Below are 24,348 nucleotides of genomic sequence, written 5' to 3' on the forward strand. Positions count from 1 at the left end.
TTTCTGGGATTATACTTGAATATTGCAGGATGTTTCTGGAATTTTGTGGGATTTTGAGGAGACCTGAAGAAATTTGAGGGATTTTTCTGAAATTTTGTGGAAATTTGTGTAGATTGTGTGGGAGGTTTTTGGAATTTCATAGTGTTTTGAAAAGATTTCAGAAATTTTGTGGGATTTTTCTGGAATTTTTTGAGATTGTGTTGGAATGTGAAATATTCGGGAATTTTATGTGGTTTTGAGGAGAGTTGAAGTATTTGAGGGATTTTTCTTGAATTTTGTGGAGACTTGTGGAGATTTTGTTGGATGTTTCTGGAATGTGGTGGGGTTTTGAGACGATTTAGGGAATTTTGTGGGATGTTTCTGGAATTTGTGGGATTTTTCTTCAATTTCGTGGCACTTTGTGAGATAATTTAAAGAATTTTGTGGGATTTTACTTGAATTTTGTGGGATTTTTCTGGAATTTCGTTGTAATGTGGAGATTTTGTGGGATGTTTCTGGAATTTGGTGGGGTTTTTAGAAGATTTACGGAATTTTGTGGGGTTTTTCTGGAATTTCATGGGATATTGATGAGATTTTGTGAGATGTTTCTGGCATTTTGTAGGATTTTTCTGAAATTTTGTTGTAATGTGAAGATTTTGTGGGATGATTCTGGAATTTGGTGGGGTTTTTACAAGATTTTGGAAATTTTGTGGGCTTTTTCTGGAATGTGTGGGGTTTTTCTGGAATTTTGTGGGGCTTTTTAAGAATTTTGAGGGAGTTTTCAGGTATTTTGTGGGATGTGCCTGAATTTGGTGGAATTTGGAGAAAATGCAAATAATTTTGTGAGATTTTTCTGGAATTTTGCTGAAGTTTTGAAGAATTTTGAGTGATTTTCCTGAGATTTTGTGGATATTTGTGGAGGTTTTGTGGGATGTTTCTGGAATTTGGAAGTATTTTGAGGAGATTTAGGAAATTTTGTGGGCTTTTTCTGGATTTTTTTTGGATTTTTCAGGAATTTTGTTGGAGGAGATTCTGTAGGATGTTTCTGGAATTTGGTGAGATTTTTCTGAAATGTTGTGGGATTTTCCTTGAATGATGTGGGATTTTTTTCTAGATTTTGTGGAAATTTGTGCAGATTTTGTGGGATATTTCTGTTATTTGGTGGGGTTTTGAGAAGATGTAGGGAATTCTGTGGTATTTTTCAGGAATTTGTGGGAGTTTTCTTAAATTTTTTGGGATGTTTCTGGAATTTTGTGGGATTTTGAAGAGACTTGAAGAATTTTGAGGAATTTTTCTGAGATTTTGTGGCAATCTGTGGAGATTTTGTGGGATGTTTCTGGAATTTGGTGGGGTTTGGAGACGATTTAGGAAATTTTGTTGGATGTTTCTGGAATTTGGTGGGGTTTGGAGACGATTTAGGAAATTTTGTTGGATGTTTCTGGAATTTGGTAGGGTTTTGAGAAGATTTTGGGAATTTTTGTGGGCTGTTTCTGTAATTTTGTGGGATTTTTTTTGAATGTTATCAAAATTGGAGGAGATTTTGTGGGATGTTTTTGGAATTTGTTGGGGTTTTGAGAAGATTTTGGGAATTTTGGGAGATTTTTCTGTAATTTTGTGGATTTTTGAAGAATTTTTTAAAATATTGAGGAGACTTGAAGAATTTTGAGGGATTTTTCTTAGATTTTGTCGGATGTTTCTGGAATTTGGTATGGTTTTGAGAAGATTTAGGGAATTTTGTGGGATTTTTCTGGAATTTTGTGGAAATCTGGAGATTTTGTGGGATGTTTCTGGAATTTGGTGGGTTTTTTTTTAATTTTGTGGGATTTTTATGAGACTTGAAGAATTTTGAGGGATTTTTCTTAGAATTTGTGGAAATTTGTGAAGATCTTTTGGGAAGTTTCTGAAACTTGGTAGGGTTTTGGGAAGTTTTAAGGAATTTTGTGGGATTTTTCTTGAATTTTGTGGGATTTTTTTGGAATTGTGTGGGATTTTGAGAAAATGTTTTGGAATTTTGGTGGATGTGCCTGGATTTTTGTGGGATGTTTGTGGAATCTTCTGTGATTTTTCTGGAACTTTGTAGGAAATTGGAGGAGATTTTGTGGGATGTTTCTGGGATTTTGCAGGGTTTTGAGAAGATTTAGGGAATTATGTGGAATTTTTCAGGAATTTAATGGGATATTTCTGGAATTTTGTTGGATTTTGAGAAAAATTAAATAATTTTGTGAGATTTTTCTTGAAATTTGTGGTATTTTTCATGAATTTTTTTGGATTTTGAGAAAATGTGAAAAATTTTGTGGGATGTTTCTGGAATTTTCTGGGATTTTTCTTAATTTTTGTAGAAATTGGAAGAGATTTTGTGGGATGTTTCTGGGATTTGGTAGGGGTTTGAAAAGATTTAGCGATTTTTTTTTTCTTTTTCTGCAATTTCGTACAATTTTGCTGGAATTCTCTGGGATTTTGATAAAATTTTAATAATTTTATGGGCTTTTTCTTGAATTTTGAGGGATTTTTCTTGAATTCTGCGGGACATTTCTTGAATTTTGTGGGATTTTTTTTAAGTGTTGTGGAATGTTTTGGCATTTTGTGGGATTTTGGGAAGATTTGAAGAATTTTGAGGGATTTTTCTTAGATTTTCTGGAAATTGGAGGAGATTTTGTTGGATGTTTCTGGAATTTGGTGCAGTTTGGAAATGATTTAGGGAATTTTGTACGATATTTCTAGAATTTTGAGGGATTTGTCTTCGATTTTGTGGGAATTTCTGGAGATTTTTTGGGATGTTTCTGGAATTTGGTAGGGTTTTGAGAAGATTTAGGGAATTTCGTGGGATGTTTCTAAAATTGTGGGGGATTTTTCTTCAATTTTGTGGGATAAGGAGGAGATTTTCTGGGATGTTTCTGGAATTTCGTAGCGTTCTGAGAAGATTTAGGGTAATTTGGGGGATTTTTCTGAAATATTGTGGTATTTTTCTGGAATTTTGTGGAAATTGAAATATGTTTTGTGGGATGTTTGTGGAATTTGGTATGGTTTTGAGAAGATTTAGGTAATTTTGTGGGCTGTTTCTAAATTTTTTTTTAATTTTTCTTGAATTTTGTGAGATATTGAGGAGATTTTGTGGGATGTTTCTGTAATTTGGTGGGATTTTTTTTTAATTTTGTGGGATTATGAGGAGACTTGAAGAATTTTGAGGGATTTTTCTTAGATTTTCTGGAAATTAGAGGAGATTTTCTGGGATGCTTCTGGAATTTGGTGGGGTTTGGAGAGGATTTAGGAAATTTTGTGGGATGCTTCTGGAATTTCGTAGGGTTTTGAGAAGATTTTAGGAATTTTTGTGGAATTTTATGGGAATTTTGTGGGATTTTTGTGGAATTTCATGGGATTCCTGAGACCTGAAGAATTTTGAGGGATTTTTCTTACATTTTTTGGGAATTTTTGGAGATTTTGTGGGATGTTTCTGGAATTTCGTACGGTTTTGAGAAGATTTAGGGAATTACGTGGGATGTTTCAAAAATTCTTGGGGTTTTTCCTTAAATTTTGTGGGATATTAAGGAGATTTTGTGGGATGTTTCTGGAATTTGGTGGGGTTTTTGTGGAATTTTGTGGCATTTTGAAAAGACTTGAAGAATTTTGAGGGATTTTTCTGAGATTTTGTGGAAATTTGAAAAGATCTTGTGGGATGTTTCTGTAATTTGGTAGGGTATTTAGAAGATTTAGGGAATTTTGTGGGATTTTTCTGCAATTTGGTGGAAATTGGTGGAGATTTTGTGGGATGTTTCTGGAATTTGGTAGGGGTTTGAGAAGATTTAGGGAATTTTGTGGGATTTTTCTTGAAATTTGTGGTATTTTTGTGGAATTTTGTGGTGCTTTTCAAGAATTTTGTGGCATTTTTCTGGAATTTTGTGGAAATTGGAAGAGATTTTGTGGGAAGTTTTTGGAATTTCGTAGCGTTTTGAGAAGATTTAGGCAATTTTGAGGGATTATTTTCTGGAATTTTGTGGAAATTTATAGAGATTTTGTGGGATGTTTCTGAAATTTGGTATGGTTTTGAGAAGATTTAGGTAATTCTGTGGGATTTTTGTGGAATTTTGTTGGGCTTTTGCCTACTTTAAGGCAAATTTAGGAGGAAAACTCCAAATGGGGATTTCCCCAGGGAAATGACCCCTCCCCCCCAACTGGTCCGGGAAAGGAAAAAAATTTCCTTGGAGAGAAGTGGAAAAAGCTGTTTATTTAACAGAAATTGAATAATATTAAATAATAAAACCTCTCGCTGTTGAATGGGATGGCAAATCTAGGAAGAAAAGTCCTTTTCATGTGGTGTAGCTCGGCTCGCTCAGGTTCTTCTCAGTCCTTTGGGCGCTGGAAAGTGCCGAGGCCCAGGCCCCGCTGGGTCACAGGCGTGAGCTCCCGGGGTTTGGCTGGGTGTTCAGTCCAGAGCAGGCTTGCACAGATCCAGGTAAAAAGGGAAAAAACAAAGGTCCAGGGAACTCTTCTGCCTCAGCGAGCTAAAACTAACTAAAAGCCAGAGAGAAGCTCTGTCCTGCAGTGTGTCCGTGCTGCAGACACCACAGTCCAGGAGCGGGATGTGCGGGAGTGATGTTTTCTTTCAACACAAATTGCGCACTTCTTCTTCCGCCCCCTTCGCTCTCAGAGCCAGTCTTAAAGGTGCACAACTTAATATAGAACATAAACCAGATGATCGGGGATACCAGAATCATAAAGTCACCCCAGGACAGCTCTATATATGACCTTTTTATTATTATTTCTTTTCCTACCAACTGGCCTTCTTTTCAGACACTATAAGTCTTTTTTTAGCAAGAAAATTAAGCAGCTTTACAGTAGCCTCTTCAAGCACCTTTTGTCCCCCTGACAAAAGCAAATCATCCACATCCTGCAACAACCTAACTCCTGAGGCTGGAGTAAACTCTCTTAATATTTTCTGCAAAGCTTGCCCAAACAAAACCAGTGACGCTGGATATCCCTGTAAGAGGACTGTCCATGTCAATTGTTGTTGTACCATTTTCCTTCCTTTTGTTCCAGTGATTTTCCTTTTAAACATGATCCAGTTCAGTGGCAAGCAATGCCACTGCCTAAAGCCAATCACATTTTTTGTTTCAGTAACCAATCGCTCCCTGTCCCAATTTTTCGCATCAAGTCCATCTTAGGCGGAGGGAGGTGACTAACAAATTAACCAAGGAAAGATAATAAAATACTTTCCCCTAAAGTTTTCCTATAGCCCCCACAGAGGAAGCTGCAGGAGAAATACCTGGGCCTGCATAGGGACAGCACCAGCCCCACAAGGCAGCAGCTGCACAATCGGCCTCAGAACTGAATCCTGCCAATTCTGCCTTTTTACAACAAAACACACAAAAAGCAGAGGGGCATGGTGAGACACAAACTTGGAAGAATTTAAGATTGTAGAGAAGCTGAGGCCTTAATTAAAAATAAGCCTTGCTAACTCTAATTCAAATCAATAGATGGGCCTTGCTAAAATTAAAGGTAGATAGAGGAGGCCTTGCTAAAAGAGAGGTTAAGCACTGGCTAATAACTAATTGTCAACTTTATGCTTATTCAGTTGGGCTTATAATGAGAAATAAAGTATCTGGTAAAGAACTTCAAGAACATAAGCCAGTTGCAAATCAGAAACTCCTTGAAGATATGAAACAAGGAGCCCAGCCAAGGGTCCATTTGTCACTTTGCATTGAAAAGGTAGAAAGGTCAGAACGAGGAAGAGCCATATCCCTTCCTCCTTTCTGTGACCCCTCCTCATAAAAAGTCTACCGATCCATTTCAAGGATCAAACTACCCATGCTTAATTGCTTTTTTTCCTAAGTAGCATAGGAAGTGAAAAGTTGGTGGGAACTGGGTCATGAATATGTATTTGTATTCAATACTTCTGTCAATAAAAAGCCTGTATTCACCTGTGCTCGGGGCCATGTGTATTAAGGGGTGACCTGACACATCAGCCCATCACTGCGAATAAACATACACTTTTTAACCCTAAAACAGTTAAAGAGTCTTTGTCTGTCTCAGTTGGATATTGATACCAGATCATATCCATATTTTAGTAAATCAGCCTTAAAATGAATCCAAAAATTGCATGTGGAAAAAGGAAAAGAACTTGTGGGTTTGGGAAGACGAGGATGGATTTTGTTAACAGCACATAGGAAACAGAACCAACAGAAGGAACAATTGTTTTTGGAACACTCCCATGTGGAGTGACAGAAGAAGGTTATAGCCTTGAGCTGAGATTTGTTTGTGCAAATGAAACAACGACAACAAGAACAATGATGATAATAATTATAATAATGATGATAATGATGATAATGATGATAATGATAATGATAATAATATAACACAATTATATATATTTATATACATAATAATAAATAGATAATGTGAAATAATGTTGACAGTACTGATTTGTGAGCTTTGGCTGCTCACTGTAACACTAAATACCCTACAAAAAAGAACTGGCAAAGACCCAAATGTCAGTGGTAAACTGCAAATTTTATACAAAGAATAAAGGAGGAAGGGGTGAAATTGGCTGTTTTTATAGGGTTTGGTGATACTATGATGTGGAATGCTTTGTCTGTTCCTGTGAAAAACACAGGGATTAAGACTGCTGGGTTTTTCATGTACCAGACTATCTACAAGCTGCAGGATTGGTTGAACAGGTGAAGGAGTTGTTAAAAGAGCAGTTGATAAAATGAGCATTCCACATCATAGTATCACCAAACCCTATAAAAACAGCCAATTTCATCCCTTTTTCCTTTCTTCTTTCTATACAATTCACAAAGTTTACCATTGACATTTGGGTCTTTGCCAGTTCTTTTTTGTAGGGTATTTAGTGTTACAGTGAGCAGCCAAACTCACAAATCAGTACTGTCAACAGTATTTCACATTATTGATTTTTAGTTATATATATAAATATAGATTATTGTGTTGTTATTGTTATTTTTATTGTTATTGTTATTATTTTACTTGGACAAACAAGCCTGAGCTCAAGACTAAAACCTTTTTCTGTACCTTCGTGTGGGAGCATTCCAAAAACAACTGTTCTTTCCATTGGTGCTGTTAACAAAATCCATCCTCGTCTTCCCAAACCCACAAGTTCTTTTTCTTTTTCCATATGCAATGTTTGAATGCATTTTAAGACATCCTGCCATTCAGCCTCTTTTAACCGACTGCCCCACTGCTCGCACGGTGCTCTGACCTCAGCCCCACTCCAGAGCCAGTGAACTCTGGGGAGGGCTTCCCTTCTGGGAATTTCAGATGAAACTGATTCCTTACATTTACATTTAAAAAGTGATATTTTGTTGGGATCTGGCCAGACTTTGCCAATTTTGTTTCACCAGTGGGCAGGGTCAGCACCAAAGGCACAAACACCACCTGAAGGAATCAGTGTCACTTACTGCAGCTCCAAGCAGCAAAGGATCACAAAAGGAGCAGCTCAGCAATGCACCCAATCATCACTGCCAAAGATTGCCTGCAGGGATTAACAAAGATCCAGTTCCCCTCAGACTTTGCCATCCCCAGATCCACCCAGCAGCTGGGGAAGCTGTCACAGCCAAGGACTGGAGAGCCACTCCTGGACACTGGGAAATCCTGCAGGTGCCTCCAGCCACAGGTGAGGCTCAACCCCTGCTGTGAGAGAGGGCCCAGCTTTGATAGTGCTGGATAAACAAACTGACAGCACTTCTGGTGTGGGAACATCTGCTTTCATCCTCCTCTTGAGTCCCTAGCAAAGCCTGGCCAGGCCTCAAGGAGGAACCAAGGGAGTTGACTCTGACCATACACCCCAAACAAGGCCAGATGTCGGATTTCATGGCCTTGTCTGGCTTCTAAATACAGAATGGTCAATCCATGCTTCATTGATGAGTGGATACATCTATCACAGTGCTAATGACCATGCATATTTCACTAATGAGCAGATAGACAGATAACCTTTGGTTGGAAGGTTCATCCAGAGGTCACCTTAGGCTCGGGGCCTGTTCAGGCCTCACTCAGGGCCTGTTGTTCAGACCTTGGCACTTCACGGACGAGGTTTAGTGCTGGGCTTGACACTGCTGGGTGACTGGCTGGACTGGATGAGCTCAGAGGTGTTTTCCAGCAGAATGGATTCTATAATTGCAGGATTCTATCTGCTGCATTCAGCTAGCTCCATTACTTAGCAGCATAACTTTGGTTGAAAAGCCCCCTCTTGCTCAGCTCTTGTGGCCTAAGGCTTCAGCTCCTTCAGCTCCTGGTGCTGAGCTGCTCACGCTGAATGAGACGACTCAGAGAAGAACAGAGTTCATCCAGTTCCTTCTGGGACACAGAGAGGGGAGGTGTGAAAACAGGAGCATTGTTTGGTGTGGCCTCTTCTCTGCCCTTCACACCTTTCAGGGCTTTGAAGCAGCCAAGAGCTTTCTCCAGGAGTTCAATGAAGCAGCTGTTCCTGCTCCCAGGTCTGGCTCTTCCCACTCTCTGACCTTGACTGGTTTTGTCCCTCTTGCTGTGCCCTCTGTTACCCCAGGGCTCGGTGGCTGCTGCCCAGGACTGTGGGACTGGCACAGAGCAAGGGGTCGAGCCCCTCCTTTCTGTGCCCTTGGAGCTGCCTGGTCACAGCAGCATTTTCCATCTGGAAGCTCCACATGGAGAGGGAGTCTCCAGCTCTGTTCCTGGCGCAAGGTGCAGGAGCCCAGGGCTGCCATCTCAAGTCCCTGCTGGCACTGAGGGCTCCCAGGTGCCTCAGGCTGCTGTGCCACCACTGCACAGGGAGGGAAGCATGGCAGAGGCTGCACTGAAAGTCAGCTCCATGTGCTGCTCTTGGTACTGCCGGTGGTGCTGGTGTTGCTGGTGCTGCTGGTGCTGGTGCTGCTGGTGATGCTGGTGCTGCTGCTGCTGCTGCTGGTACTGCTGGTGATGCTGGTGCTGTTGCTACTGTTGCTGCTGGTACTGGTGCAGGTGCTGCTTGCAATGCTGGTGCTGGTGCTGCTGCTGGTGGTGCTGGAGCTGCTGCTGCTGCTGGTGCTGCTGGCACTGCTGGTGCTGCTGCCACTGTTGCTGCTGCTGTTGCTGCTGCTGAAACTGCTGATGCTGCTGCTGCTGGTGCTGGTACTGCTGGTGCTGCTGGTGCTGGTGCTGCTGATGCTGGTGGTGATGCTGGTATTGCTGCTGCTGCTGCTGGTACTGCTGGCACTGCTGGTGCTGGTGCTGCTGGTGCTGCTGTTGGTGCTGCTGGTGCTGCTTGTGATACTGCTGGCACTCCTGGTGCTGGCAGCACTGCTGGTGCTGCTGGTGTTGCTGCTGGTCGTGCTGCTGGTGCTGCTCCAGGTGCTGCTGGTGCTGCTCCAGGTGCTGGTACTGCTGCTGTTGGTGCTGCTGGTGCTGGTGATGCTGGTGATGCTGGTACTGGTGCTGCTGGTGCTGCTGCCACTGTTGCTGCTGCTGTTGCTGCTGCTGAAACTGCTGGTGCTGCTGGCGCTGCTGCTGGTGTTGCTGGCACTGCTGGTGCTGCTGGCACTGCTGGTGCTGCGGATGTTGCTGCTGGTGCTGCTGCTGAAACTGCTGGTGCTGCTGCTGCTGGTGCTGGTGCTGGTGCTGGTGGTCCTGCTGGCACTGCTGGTTCTGCTGGCACTGCTGGTGCTGCTGGTGCTGCTGGTGCTGGTACTGCTGGTGCTGCTGGTGCTGGTGCTGCTGATGCTGGTGGTGATGCTGGTACTGCTGCTGCTGCTGCTGGTGCTAGTGGTGGTGGTGGTGGTGCTGAAACTGCTGCTGGTGCTGGTGGTGCTGGTGCTGCCGCTGCTGCTGCTGGTGCTGCTGGCACTGCTGGTGCTGGTGCTGCTGGCACTGCTGGTGCTGGTGCTGCTGGCACTGCTGGTGCTGGTGGTGATGCTGGTGCTGGTGGCACTGCTGGTGCTGCTGCCACTGTTGCTGCTGCTGTTGCTGCTGCTGAAACTGATGGTGCTGGTGGGGCTGGTGCTGGTGCTGCTGGTGCTGCTGCTGTGGTTGCTGCTGTGGTTGTGGCTGCTGGTACTCCTGCTACTGCTGGTGGTGCTGCTGGTGGTGGTGCTGCTGCTGCTGCTGGTGATGCGGGTGTTGCTGGTGGTGCTGCTGCTGAAACTGCTGGTGCTGCTGCTGGTGCTGCTGGTGCTGCTGGTGATGCTGCTGGGACTGCTGGTGCTGCTGGCACTTCTGCTGCTGGTATTGCTGGCACTGCTGGTGCTGCTGCTGCTGCTGCTGTGCTGCTGGTGATGCTGGTGCTGGTGGTGGTGGTGCTGGTGGTGCTGGCACTGCTGGTGCTGCTGGCACTGCTGGTGCTGTTGATGTTGGCGGTGATGCTGGTACTGCTGCTGCTGCTGGTGCTAGTGGTGATGCTGCTGCTGCTGAAACTGCTGCTGGTGCTGGTGGTGGTGGGGCTGCGGTTGGTGCTGTTGGTGCTGGTGCTGCCGCTGGTACTGCTGGTGCTGCTGGCACTGCTGGCACTGCTGGTGCTGGTGCTGCTGGTGCTGGTGCTGGTGCTGCTGGTGCTGCTGGTGCTGCTGGTGTTGCTGCTGGTCGTGCTGCTGGTGCTGCTGGTGCAGGTGCTGCTGGTGCTGCTCCAGGTGCTGGTGCTGGTACTGCTGCTGCTGGTGCTGCTGTTGCTTCTGGTGCTGGTACTGCTGGTGCTGGTACTGCTGGTGCTGGTACTGCTGGTGCTGGTGCCACTGCTGCTTGTGCTGCTGCTGTTGCTGCTGCTGAAACTCTTGGTGCTGCTGCTGCTGGTGCTGGTGCTGTTGCTGGTGCTGCTGCATCATTTTTCCAGCACTGCCCCAGACTGAGGGATCAGATCCAGGCACTGCTGCTGCTCCCTCGGGACCAGCCCCAGTTTGGTTCTTGCTGTCAGTGCCAGCAGAAGCCATGGCTGGAGCAGTGGGTGCTGACAGTGCCCCAAGGCCCGGGGCTGGAGGGGTCCTTGGGCTGGGGCTGGGAGGGAGCTGCCCCTTGTTCTCCCTCTGCCTCACGCAGAGCTGGGCCGGGCACAAGTGGGGCAGCAGAGCCAACAGGGAGCCTGCGAGTCTCTTCCAGCCATGCCTGCTCAGAGTTTGGCCTTGGAGCTTCAGGTAGGCAAAGGCAGCTGCTCTGCTCCCTCTGCGTGTCCCCGTGTTCAGCAGTGCTGCTCCATCAGTCTGTGCCCAGCAACGGGGAAAAGCCTCAGCCCTGCAGGGCCAGGAGCTGCCGGGCTCTGCCTGAGCAGCTCAGCCAGCGGGAAGGGAGCTGCTCCACATGGGAACCAAGAGCAAAGGACATTTCTTTTTCATAGCATGATTTCTGTTTTAAGGGGAAAAATGTGGAAAATAAAAGATAAAATCTTCTATAAAATGTGAAAGATAAAAAGTGTGCAGTGAAAAATCTTCTATAACTTTGAATTAAGGTGTAATTGGTCTTTTGAAACATAAAACTCAGTTATTTACTTTGTAAACATGCTGATGGCATGATGCATCTTATTGGCCTCAGGAACCTTTTAGAAAAAGATTTTGGGGTTTGATTCCAATATTGTTCTTTTAAATTGTGGTGAAATTGGAGTGAAGCAAGAAGAAACTGCTTTGCGCCTTGCCAGCTCCAAGCAGCACTGGGAATCTAAACTCTATCAAACCCCAAATCCTTTAGAAGATGTCCTTCCTTCTCACCCTGTGAATGAGCTGCGCATTCCCTTTCAAACATTCAGGGGTTTCTTAAAGATGCAAACTCACACTTACAGCTTTTTGTGCTGGTTTGGAAGTGCAGAAGGGCGATTCTTCATTCATCAGCTCCAGACTGCACTGCCTCAGGAACCAGCAGTGGCATTTCTAGAGGAGGAAAAGAGTGCAATTGCACAATTCCAGCCAAAAAGAAAGGAAGAGTGGGACATAGAAAACATCCTGTGCAGATGCAGGCATTCAGCTGGGACTGTGGAGAGTTTGGCTTCTTGCCAATTGGATGTGTGTCCCTAACTGCAATCTCTTGGCCTGCAGGAGAGTCTCACTCACTTGCAAAAGCAGAAAGCTCAGGCGGTGTGCTGGGAACAGGCTCATGTGATGCAAAGCTGTCAGAGCAATGTGAGGGCAGAGTGAGCCCAGCTGTGCCTGGGGCTGAGCCCAGCAGAGCCCTGGCAGAGCCCAGAGCAGCCTCAGCATCCGCAGAGCCCGGCTGCAAGGAGAGAAACCAGAAACCGCCTGTCAGCTGCAGGCTCCTGTCCCCTTGTCCCAGCCAGCCGCTGTGCCCAGGCCATGCTGGCCGTGCTCAGAGCTGGGCCCAAAGCTGCCCATCACTGCTGCCTCTGGGAGCAGAGCAGGAGGGCAGGACATGTGCCCAGCCTGCAGCCAGCCACGACAGATCCAGCCCCTCAGCAGCTGCCCAGAGACAAAAAGCAGCTTGGCAGCCAACTGAAGAATTGGTTGCATCCACCCCAGCCAAGGGGGGAACCTTTGGTGCTTGCCAGGCTGTGCCATGCCCAGATCTGGGAGCATCCCCTGGCTGTGGACTCACCTGCAAATTGGGCGTGGAGCGAGTCTTTGAAGAAGACATGCCAGAATTGAAATCCATCATCTTCAGCTGGCCAGATGGAGGAAGAGATTGCCATCCTTGAGGTTGCCCTTGGTGTCTCCAGCAGAAGCCCCACCTGGTAACAGCTTCTCCAGGGGCTCCTTCTCCTTGCCTACGGGCCAGACCAGGCTGTCAGTGCTCTGTCCAGGGTCCCAGCCATCAGTGGAGCAGACAAGCAAAACCAGGGGGAATGGTGGCCACCAGTTCTTGCCACACCAGGTGTCCAGCTCAGCTCCAGCCCAAGAGCTGTGTGTTCCCTTCTGATGAGCCCTGCTCAGAGCTACAGGCAGGACAAAAACAGCCTGGTTTGCTTTGCCCCCGATTGCCAAGAAATGTGTGGAGCTGTTACCTGCCAGGCCCCTGGATCCAACTGTGCATGTGGATCTCTCCCATCTCCTAGGGCAGATGAACACCCTGCATCCAAGGATGGCGGAAAAGGTCTTCTAAGGATGGCCTGTCCAAGGGTTGCATGGACAAACACCTCTTAATAATATCTTGGCATTCTGAAGAGAGAAACCAGGAATCAGCAGTCAGTTGGAGAAGTTGCCGCCCCCTTGCAATGCCCAGGCCATGCTGGGTGTGCCCAGAGCTGGGCCTAAACCTCCCCATGGATTCCCTGTTTGCAGGAGAGCAGGACATGTGCCACCTCCTCAGCAGCTGCCAGAGCAGGATGCTCATGAGCCCGCTGCTGTCTCCCAAGCCCGGTGTTCCTCCTGTGCCCAGAGATGAGGATTCACCTTGGGAGAGCCGTCGTGGGAACAAGATCCGCCCCCAGATCATCTGCTGGCCCCTCATGAATGGGTGCTTCCCTATGACCAGCTGGTACAGCAGGAGGCCTAGGGACCAGATTGTTGCTGCCTGGCCATGGTAGCGTTGCTGGTGGATCCACTCAGGTGGGCTGTAGGACAGGGTTCCTGTGGAACACAGATGGAGCTCATCAGGGAGATGCTGCTGCTCCCAGAGCCTCGCCCCAGCATCCCTGGGCATGTGGGGGCTGCCCCAGCGGCACACGGGGTGACCCACTGCCCTCTCGCCAGCACCTGGGACTTGGCTACAAACCCAGGGCTGGAAAAGAAGCCACTGCTGCTGGAAGAGGGCAGCAGAAGCACTGGGGAGGCCCAACCATGATAAGCAAATAAAAACCCACCCCATGGCAGAGAAAAACACACTCTCCTCCCTGCCTGCATGGCCTCCAAAAAATTGTTAATAAGCCAAGGCAAACGTGGGGAGCAGAGGAGTTCAAGCCCTTCCTTGCTGACGCACCAAACACTCTGGGGCATGGGGTCAGACCCCCGCCCTCTGCTACCCCCATGGGGGTTTTTGTCAGGCTGGCTGTCCCAGCCCCAGCCCAGGGCACAGTGGGTGCTGAAGGCTGTTGGCAGGGCTGGGAGCTGGCCCCCCTCACACCCCCATTCAAATCAATTTGGCTCAAGCATTAATCCCATCCTGGCAGCAACACGGGGAATCCCCGGTGCCACACCCAGGCTGGGCCATGAGATGGCCAGGAGCATCCCCTGCCAGGGCTCACCTGCAAACTGGGTGTAGGCTGTGTCTTGCAGGAAGGCGCCACAGCCAAAGTCGATCAATTTCAGCTGCCCTGTGGCCAGGTCGAGCAGGATGTTCTCTGGCTTGATGTCCCTGTGCAGAACCCCGCAGCTGGTGCAGTGCTGCACGGCCTCCAGCAGCTGCCTAAACAGCCCCCGCGCCTCCTCCTCCGGCAGGAACCTCCGCTCCGCCAGCAAATGCGAGAGGTCCTGGCACCGCTCTGGACGCTCCAACACTAACACGAAGCTGTCGGGGAGCTCAAGCCACTCCAGCAGCTGAATGATTGCAGCACAGCCAGAGGACACCCTGTCCAGCAGCACGATCTCCAGGGGAGCACGGGTGCCGTCGGGCTGCGGGAGGAGCACGGTGCTGTCAGTGGGGCTGAGGCCATGCCAGGGCTCTGGGACCCCTCAGCCAGCCCGGGATGCTCTGCACACCTCGCTCACCCCCACGCCCGCTCTCCCCGCAGGGCTCTCGGCGGCTCCCACCCTGCCGGGCCCCGGCTCATCCCTGCCCGGCACGCCCCGGCTTCTGCCGCTGGCCCCGCTCACTCACCAGCTCGCCCCAGAGCCGGACGCGATCCCGCAGCACACATTTGATGGCCACCTGTGAGCAAGGAGCAGCAGAGGGTTGAGCTCGCTGCCCGCCCCGCCGCACCCCCGCCATCTCCTCCGCCCCCTCCTCCTCCTCCTCCTCTGCCCACCGCTCACCGGGGCACCGTCCAAGAGTCGCGTGGCCGCGAAGACGCTGCCGAAGCCGCCGCGCCCCAGCAGCGGGCCCAGCTTGTAGCGCTGCTGCAGGGCCTCCTGCGCCTTCCCTGGCGGCGAGTCGCGGCCATCAGCGCTCGGCCCGGGGCCAGGAACGGCCCCCGAGCGCTCCCCGACCTCCCCGGGCCGGGCATCCGCAGGCGTTCCCTCATTGGAACGCGGCAGCGGCGGCTCGGGGCCAGCGGCCGCGCTGCTGAGCGGCGGAGCTCGGGCCGGGGAAGCCGCAGCGGAGGCGGCGGCAGCGGCCGCTCCGCCTGTGTCCTCCGCGGGCCCCGGGAGGAGCCGGGGCCGGGGCCAGGGTCGGGGCCGGGGCCGGGGTCGGGGCCGGGGTCTGGACCGGAGCCTGCGTCGGGGCCGGGGCCGGGATCGGGCCAGGCGGAGCCAAAGGGCAGCGATTCCGCCCCAGCCCCAGGCAATGATGCCCGCCCAGCAGCGCCAGCGCCAGCACAGCCAGAGCCGGGCGGAGGCGAGACCACGGCGGGACGGCCGCGGACGGGGCCGGGGCCTGGGCAGCCCCGCAAGGGCCCGTGGGCGGGGCCGGGGGCGGGCTGGGGGCATGGCCCGGGCGGGCACAGGGAGAGGGAACCTGGAAGAGGAGGGGACGAAGGAAAAGGGAGACCCGGAGGGAATGTGGGACAGTGGGAAAGGGAGAGGAGAAACAGAAAAGTGATAAATTTGATGCTTTCGCTGCTGCTGCTGCTGCTGCTGCCGCCGCTGCTGCCGCTGCCGCTGCTGCTGCCGCTGCAACTGAAGCACCGGGACCGTTTGTCCCCGGGGCCGTTTGTCCGTTGCCCGCTCGGCCCCGCCCCGAGCCCCGCGCTCCCCAGGCAGCCCCTGAGCCTGGCCAAACACGGGAACTTTCCCTTGTTGAGCCAAGAGCCAGAGTCTTGACTCCTGCACAGGGGCACAGGAATGCCCTTGGTTGCTGCTGTGCCTCGTCCCTGCTGAGGGTCAGACACCATCTGAGCACATTCCCTGAATGCAGAATTAGTACCTGACCCAAGCACTGCACTTGTGTCTCCAGCATTGCTTTCCAAGTAAAACAGCGGAAGGCAAACTGCGTATAGCTCATGGTATTTTACAGTGTCTAAAACTTGCCAAGTCTCAGATCTTAGAGGTGAGATCCATTTGGAATGAATGGGATGGAGAAAGTGCAAGATGGAAAAGAGAAACATAAAAATAAATAGAGAAAAACATATTGGTTGTTTCTTTTGATTTTATTTTCATTTCATAAAGAAGTGGTTTCAATTTTCCCAGAATCTTCTCCACAGTCCTTTTTGTTCTTTCCAAAAACCTGTCCTGGAGAAGAAGGCACAGCTCCTGTCACAAGATGTGCCCCCAGCTGCAGCTTCTCTTGGCTTCCCACACAGTGACTGCAGCACAACTCTTGCAGCAAAGCAGGACAAATATTTGAAGAACTTGACAACTTGTTCTTTCTTTTCCTTCTGGACAGTGGAGTTGTGCCATTGGTAAGGTTTTCACTGTTCCTCTTCTAGCCAAAGAAAACATGATGAGGTACCAGGAATTGTTGGGGAATACATGCCTGGCTGAATGTGGAGAAAGAATCTCCAGAGCCTGCAGCCAGAAGTGGAGAGCTAATCATTCCAATAGCCCCATGGACATCTTGAAAGTGATCTGGAACATGAAGATGGGCTGACAGAGGGAGTTTCTTTCTGTGTTTAGTTTAGATGATTCTACATCTCTTGCAGTGGTAGAAATCAAGAGCACAATCAGTTGATGAGAAGCATCAGAACATGATAAGCTGGACCTCTCAGTGGATGACAGAAAGACTGTGAAAAGGAGAAATGCAGGGAATGACTTGGTAAACTTTGTATATAAGAAGGCACATTTTTTCCTAATAATTCCCAATTCATTCCCTTTGCTTCTATCCTTTTAAAAAGGCCAATTGCATCTCAGATTCCCCATGAAATGAGAACCCTGAGCTTGTGGGACTGCCTGAAAGGTGCCCTGTTCCTTTTTCTTCTGCTGCTCAGAAGAAACAATGAATCGAGTTGGGAAGTTCTGGTATTTCTTTCTCCTGCTGGATTTCTTCATTTTATTTGCCACTGCAGAGGCAATTTCTGTGATGGCCTCTGTCAGTTGATTCTATTTCAGCAGCAGCAGCAGCAGCAACAGGGCTGTGTTTGAGCACTGCAAATGTGACCTGTGTGGCTTTAATTCTCCTTGATTTTGTGCTCAGGGAGTTGGGAGCATTTTGATCTCTACTGATCATGATGCCTGAAACAAAAATCCTGAGTTCCCTGTAACAAAAGCACAGTGGGTAGCACTGATGGAAAGAGGCAATTGCAGTTGTATTACTAAAATTCAAGTGGCAAGCAGAAGAGGGGCAAGAGCAGCTTGGATCTACAACTGCCAAGGCAAATGTAGATTAAATAATTTTGTGGGACTTTTCTGGAATTTTGTGGGATTTGAGAAAATTTAAATAATTTTGTGGGATTTTTGTGGAACTTTGTGGGATTTTTGTGGATTTAGTGAAATTTGCAGAGATTGTGTGGGATATTTCTGGAATTTGGTGGGGTTTTGAGAAGATTTAGGCAATTTTGAGGGATTTTTCGTGATTTTTTTGGGATATTGAGAGAATATTGTTGGATGCTTCTGGAATTTTTTTTTTTAATGTTGTGGAAATTGCAACAGATTATGTGGGATATTTCTGGAATTTGGAAGGTTTTTGAGAAAATTTAAATAATTTTGTGGGATTTTTCTGGAATTTGGTGGGAATTTTCTGGAACTTGGTGGGATTTTTTTGAATTTTGTGTAATTTTGCTGGAATTCTGTGGGGTTTTGATGAAATTTAAATAATTTTGTGGGATTTTTCTTGAATTTTGAGGTATTTTTCTGCAATTTTGTGGGATTATTTTTAGAATGTTGTGAAATGTTTTGAAATTTTGTGGGATTTTGAGGAGACAATGAATTTTGAAAATTTTTCCTTAGATTTTGAGAAATTTTGTGGAGATTTTGTGGGGTGTTTCTGGAATTTGGTGGGGTTTGGAGACGATTTTGGGGAATTTTGTGGGATTTTGAGAAAATTTAAAGAATTTTGTGGGACTATTGTGGAATTCTGTAGGGTTTTGGGAAGATTGAGGGAATTTTGTGGGATGTTTCTGGAATTTTCTGGGATATTTTTGGAATGTTTTAGAATTTTCTGGAATTTTGTGGCATTTTGAGGAGACTTGAAGAATTTCGAGTGATTTTTCTAGATTTTGTGTAAATTTGTAATTATTTTCTTGGATGTTTCTGGAACTTTGTTAGATGTTTCTGAAATATTTGTGGATTTTTGTGGGATTTTTCTGGAATTTTGTAGGATTTTGTAGGATTTTGAGAAGACTTGAGTAATTTTGAAAGTTTTTTCTTAGATTGTGTGGAAATTTGTGAAGATTTTTTGGGATTTTTGAGGAATTTTGTGGGATATTGAGGAGACTTGAAGATTTTTGAAGCATTTTTCTTAAATTGTGTGAAAATTTGTAAAGATTTTGTGGGATGTTTTTGGAATTTGGTAGGGTTTTGAGAAGTTTTAATGCATTTTGTGAGACGTTTGTGAAATTTTGTGGGATTTTTCTGGAATTTTAAGGGATATTGAGGAGACCTGAAAAATTTTAAGGGGTTTTTCCTAGATTTTGTAGTAATTTTTAATGATTTTGTGGGATGTTTCTGGAATTTGGTAGGGTTTTGAGAAGTTTTAATGCATTTTGTGGGATGTTTGTGGAATTTTTGTGGGATTTTTCTGGAATTTTCTTGGATATGGCGGACACTTAATGAATATTGAGGGATTTTTCTTAGATTTTGTAGAAATCTGTGGAGATTTTGTGGGATGTTTCTGGAATTTGGTAAGGTTTTGAGAAGATTTAGGGAATTTTATGGTATGTTTGTGGGAATTTTATGGGATTTTTATGGAATCATGTGGAATGTTTCCTGAATTTTGTGGGATTTTGCGGAAATTTTCTTGGACATGTCTAGAATTTTGTAAGATTGTTCTGGAATTCTGTGGCATTTTGAGAAAATTTAAATAATTTTGTGGCATTTTTCTGGTATTTTGTAGCATTTTTTTGGAATGTTGTGGAATTTTCTGAGATTTTGTGGGATTTTGAGAAGACTTGAGTAGTTTTGAAAGATTTTTCTTGGATTGTGTGGAAACGTGGAGATTTTGTGGGATGTTTCTTGAATTTGGTGGGGGTTTGAGAAGATTTAGGGAATTTTGAGGGATTTTTTCGCAATTTCATGATGTTTTTCTGGAATTTTGTGGGATTTTGAGAAAATGTAAAAAATTTTGAGGGATGTTTCTGGAATTTTGTGCGATTTTTTTTGAATGTTGTGGAATTTTCTGTAATTTGGTGAGATTTTGAAGAGACTTGAAGAATTTTGAGGAGTTTTTCTTCGATTGTGTGAAAATTTGTGGAGATTTTGTGGGATGTTTCTGGAATTTGGTAGGGTTTTGAGAAGATTTTTCTAGAGTTTTGCCGGATTTTTTTTTAAATCTGTGGGATTTTTCTGGAATTTTCAGGGATTTTGAGTAAATTTTCCTGGGCATTTAAAGAATTCTGTGAAATTTTTCTGGAATTCTGTGGCATTTTGAGAAAATTTAAATAATTTTGTGCCATTTTTCTGGAGTTTTGTAGCATTTTTTTGGAATGTTGTGGAATTTTCTGAGATTTTGTGGGATTTTGAGAAGACTTGAGTAATTTTGTAAGATTTTTCTTAGATTGTGTGGAAACTTTTGGAGATTTTGTGGGATGTTTCTGGAATTTGGTAGGGTTTTTAGAAGATTGTCCTGGGTTGATTATGATGTTAAAGTGTATCCCCATTCTTCCACCCAACCCAGACACCGGTTTTGTATTCTTAAAATTTCATCTAAGAGTAAAAGTGAGTGGAAAAGAAGCATCGAGTCTGTTATCAGAGACTGTACTTGCTCCCCCCCCGCATCGGGAGTTTTGACTACAGCACAGACAGACAACAAGAGACCGATCACCTTGGCTTTCCAGCCAGCCGGATCAGAGAGGTCTTCCTGGACTGTTTTCTTTCCCTTTTTCTGAAACGAACCGAACCTGCTCTGAACTGGGGACTCGGGGGAGCACCGGGAGCTTGCACCCGTGGACTACCGGGAGCCCAGCCTGGGCAGCGGCATTGTCCAGCCCGAGCAGATGGCGGCCCGGCTCCCGCCTCGGTTTCTGCATGGCTGGCTCGATCAGCGGGGCTGCCGTCCGCCTGCAGGCTTCAGCGGGGCCGGCCGGGGCCGAGCGGGAAGGAAGCCGCCGTCGGAGCGAAAGCCTCCGAGAGAGAGCCAGCGAGAAAGCTTCCTCGTAAAGGGAGGGGCCGAGCCTCAAGCCGCCGGTGGCCCCGTTGGCCCCGCTCCTCAGCCCCCGCAGGCGTTGTCGCCGTGCCGAGCGGCCGGCCGCTTGGGGAGCCGCCTGGGGCGCGGGCGGGGAGGGGCCGATGGCGGCGGCCCCAACCATCGCCCAGCAGGGGGCGGGGAAAAGCCCGGAAGGCGGCGCCGCGGGAGCCGGCGGGGGAGGGCGGTTCCGTGCCGGGCCCGCACGTCTCGGCAGCGAGCCCCCGCAGGCGGGCCCGGGGCCAAAGACCTCCGCGGACCGCCGAAGAGCCGGCCTGTGCAAGCGGCCGCCCGCTCGCCGCCTCTGCCGGCGATTCGAGTCAAGTCACACCGGTGGGCGGTGGCTTCCAGCCGCGTCCCACCGCACGCTTCCGCCTGCTTCCTTTCCCCCGCTGTCCACCCCGAGGTCCCGCTTGCTGGCTGGTGCCGTGTCTGCTCCCCGCGGGGTGGGGACGCCCCGATGCCGGCCTGTGCAAGCGGCCGCCCGCTCGCCGCCTCTGCCGGCGACTCGAGTCGAGTCACTATGACTCTTAACAGAGGTAAGTATGCATTACTAACTGGGCTTAGCCGCGGAAATCAGACCTCCTCGTGGTCCCGCTGGATACCCGCAAGGGTAACTAGCTGATTTCTGCCCCAGTGTGAGTGAGGTTGTGTTTTTCACTGCCTCCCTGCCTTTGGACTCGCCACCCAAAGTGCAGTTTCACGATTTTGCGTCGAAAAATTATCGGCAGAAGCTCCTTAAAAGCTCCCTGCCTGAAACCGAGCCCGCCGGTAAAGTTGGGCAAAGCTGACAGCGCTTGAGGGGGTGCTGTTAGTCAATATTCCCTCAATTGGACTTACTTTTAATTTGAAACGGCACCACGGTAAAGGCTTTAAAGCTACTCCGTGTGTCCACGGCGACTCAAACTAATTTTAATGACTGGGATATAAAATCGCCACAAAAACCAAATTTTAAACCCTCAGAATTGGGAAGGGAGGTTTGGAAAAGTTTAAAACTGGAGTTCTACAACTCGATGCATTGTGCCGAAGAATGTAATGGCCATTGTGTGGGGCGGGAGGGGTTGGAGGAATACCCTGATGTGTACTGTGATGATACAATGACTTGCTTATCTCTAGATGATAACGGGATTGATAAGAGCCAGGAAAGGATTACCACACCCCCACCCACCCAGGAAGAAGCAGCCGTTTTATCAGAGCCAGAGGAAAGCACTATTCAACCACCAAACAATGGGGAATCAGAAGACTGCCCTATCATATCAGTTCCAGATAAGAATCCACCCTGCCCGCGCTGTGGTATTAAAACGAATCAAATGCTTGAATTAACTGAACATTTACTCAGAGCACATGGAATTAGAGAATGCAAATTTAAATGCACCAAATGTGATTTGGAAAATACAAATTTTCACAGCATTGCCTGCCACTATCCAAAATGCAAAGGTAAAATAAAAGAACCATCCCCAGGAAAATGGCCCTGCAATGTATGCCAGATGAGTTTTCAAACTAAAATTGGACTGGGACAACATAAAAGAATTGCACATCCAGCAGTCAGACACCAGGAGAGGCTAGAAGCCATGAGACCAAAAGAAACATCAGCAAGAGGAGCCCACAAGAAATGCTGGAGTGAAGAGGAGGAAAATCTACTGATCCAACTAATAAAACAATATGAGGGTAATAAAAACATTAATAAACTGATTGCTGAACACATCCCATCCAAAACTTCAAAACAAATCCGTGACAAGAGATGCTGTCTGATGTTAAAACAACAAGCCTCAATTGGATTACAAACTAACAGAAAAACAGAAGAGCAGCCACAGGAAAAAATTCAAAAGCCATCAAAGCGTAAAGAAACCACAATAAATCAGTTGAAAAAGCACTAGGAAGAGATTATCCCATCAAAGATCAGTGATGGCGCCTTCATTGTGTACCAGGAAGCCTTCCAAGAAATTCTCAAAAAGAAAAATAAGAATCTAGCCCACACCATTAGTGAAATAACCAAAGACTGCATGAAGGTATTTAAAGGGATGCACAGCCGGGAAAAGAACACCAGAAAACCAAAACAGGGTCACTCGCAGCCTAAGAAGAGACAAGCAGAAAATGGACGAGCAAGAGAGCTATTAAAAAGGGACAGTATCTAAGATTCCAAAAACTATTTTACACAGATAGAGGGAAACTGGCCCACATCATCCTTGATGATGTGGAGGGGTTAAAGTGCCAAATTCCAGCTGACGAGATCAGCTCAGTATTCTGTGAAAGATGGGAAATACCCAGCAATTTCAAAGGCTTTGGAGATTTTGAAGCAGAGGGAACAACTGACAACACTAAGTTCCTGCCACTGATAACTGCCAAGGAGATTGAGAAGAACATCAAAGAGATGGCCAAAACATCAGCTCCAGGCCCAGATGACATCACCCTGGGGGATCTGTGCAAAGCAGATCCAAAATTCTCATTACTGACAGAGATTTTTAATCTCTGGCTAATATCCGGAACAGTTCCTGACCAAGTGAAGAACTGCCGCACGCTCCTGCTTCCAAAATCGGACTGGCCAGACCATCTGAAGGACATCAACAACTGGAGGCCTATCACCGTCGGCTCAACGGTGTTGAGTCTGTTCTCCAGAGTCCTGACAGCGCGTCTGAGCAAGGCTTGCCCCATCAATCCTCGTCAAAAGGGATTCACAAGGGCACCGGGATGTTCCGAGAATCTCCAGCTCCTGCAACTGTTGCTGAAGACCGCAAAGAGGGAGCACAACGAGATTGCAGTTGTTTTTGTGGACATTGCCAAAGCCTTTAATACAGTGAGTCACCAGCATATTATAGAGGGCCTAAGGCAGAGGAAAGTGGACGAGCACATCATTAATCTCATCCAAAGCATGTATATTAACACCTCTACATGCATTAAGACCAAGGATGAGACATCAGCTCCTATTAATATACTAAAGGGAGTCAAACAGGGGGACCCTATGTCCCCACTGCTCTTTAACCTCACGCTGGACCCTCTACTGTGTAAATTAGAAAAGGAAGGGCAGGGATATAAATGTGAGGGTGCCAACATAACAGCTATGGCTTTTGCGGATGATTTAGTGTTACTGAGCAACTCCTGGGAGGGGATGATGCATAACATCAAGATCCTCGAGACATTTTGTGACATCACCGGTCTCAAGACACAGGGGGAGAAATGCCACAGCTTTTACATCAAGCCAACTAAGGACTCTTATAACATCAATGATTGCCCCCCATGGACTGTGAATAACACACCCCTCAATATGATACCCCCAGGAGAATCAGAGAAATACCTTGGGCTACAAGCGGACCCCTGGGTTGGCATTGCCCAGGCTGAACTGTTAACAAAAATCAACACCTGGCTGCAAAGGATAGGGAGAACACACCTAAAACCACTGCAAAAAATAGATCTGTTAAAAGTTTACACCATCCCCGGATTATATTACATCGCTGACCACATAGACACACCATTTGTGCTCCTCAAATCCATTGATCAAGCGGTACGGACGAAGGTAAAAGAGTGGCTTCATTTACCAGCTTGCACTTGTGAGGCTTTGCTGTACTCAAGCACAAGGGATGGGGGCTTAGGAATCTCTCGGTTAGAGGATCTTATCCCCAGCATCCAGGCCAGGAGACTGCACAGACTGGCTCAATCAAAGGATGAAATTCTTAAAAAACTCCTAAAGGGAGAAGGTGCAGGTCTCAGACATAAAAAACTGTGGGTTAAAGCTGGAGGTGATAAAACGAAGATTCCATCAATCTGGACAACCAAACCAACGGTTGCAGTACAAGCACCTACAAGTGAAATTCTATCTGAATGGGAAGCTCCGACCGCAAAACTTAAATACCCCAAACCGTGCAACTTGAGGAAAAAGGAATTTGAAAAGTGGAAACAGCTAGTGTCCCAGGGCCGAGGAATAACACACTTTGAGAATGATTCCATCAGTAATGCCTGGCTTACATCCTACAGGGCCATACACCACAGGAAATTAATAACAGCTCTTCAATTCCGTGCCAACGTATATCCCACCCGTGAATTTTTAGCAAGAGGAAGAGAAGGTCAGTACATCAAATCATGCAGACACTGTAATGCAGAGAATGAAACCTGTTCACACATCATAGGAAAATGCCCGGTGACACAAGATGCAAGGATACAGCGGCACAACAAGAT

The 24,348-nt window shown here is 47.2% G+C and overlaps 2 pseudogenes; both read right to left on the minus strand.

Moving 5' to 3' along the window:
* Positions 1-24,348, minus strand: part of LOC131589821 (zinc finger protein 729-like) — a 217,138-nt pseudogene that overhangs the window by 82,103 nt on the left and 110,687 nt on the right.
* Positions 12,868-17,067, minus strand: LOC131589778 (serine/threonine-protein kinase pim-1-like; annotated as a pseudogene).

The sequence above is a fragment of the Poecile atricapillus genome, chromosome 30 (assembly GCF_030490865.1).
Source record: "Poecile atricapillus isolate bPoeAtr1 chromosome 30, bPoeAtr1.hap1, whole genome shotgun sequence".
Taxonomy (NCBI): domain Eukaryota; kingdom Metazoa; phylum Chordata; class Aves; order Passeriformes; family Paridae; genus Poecile; species Poecile atricapillus.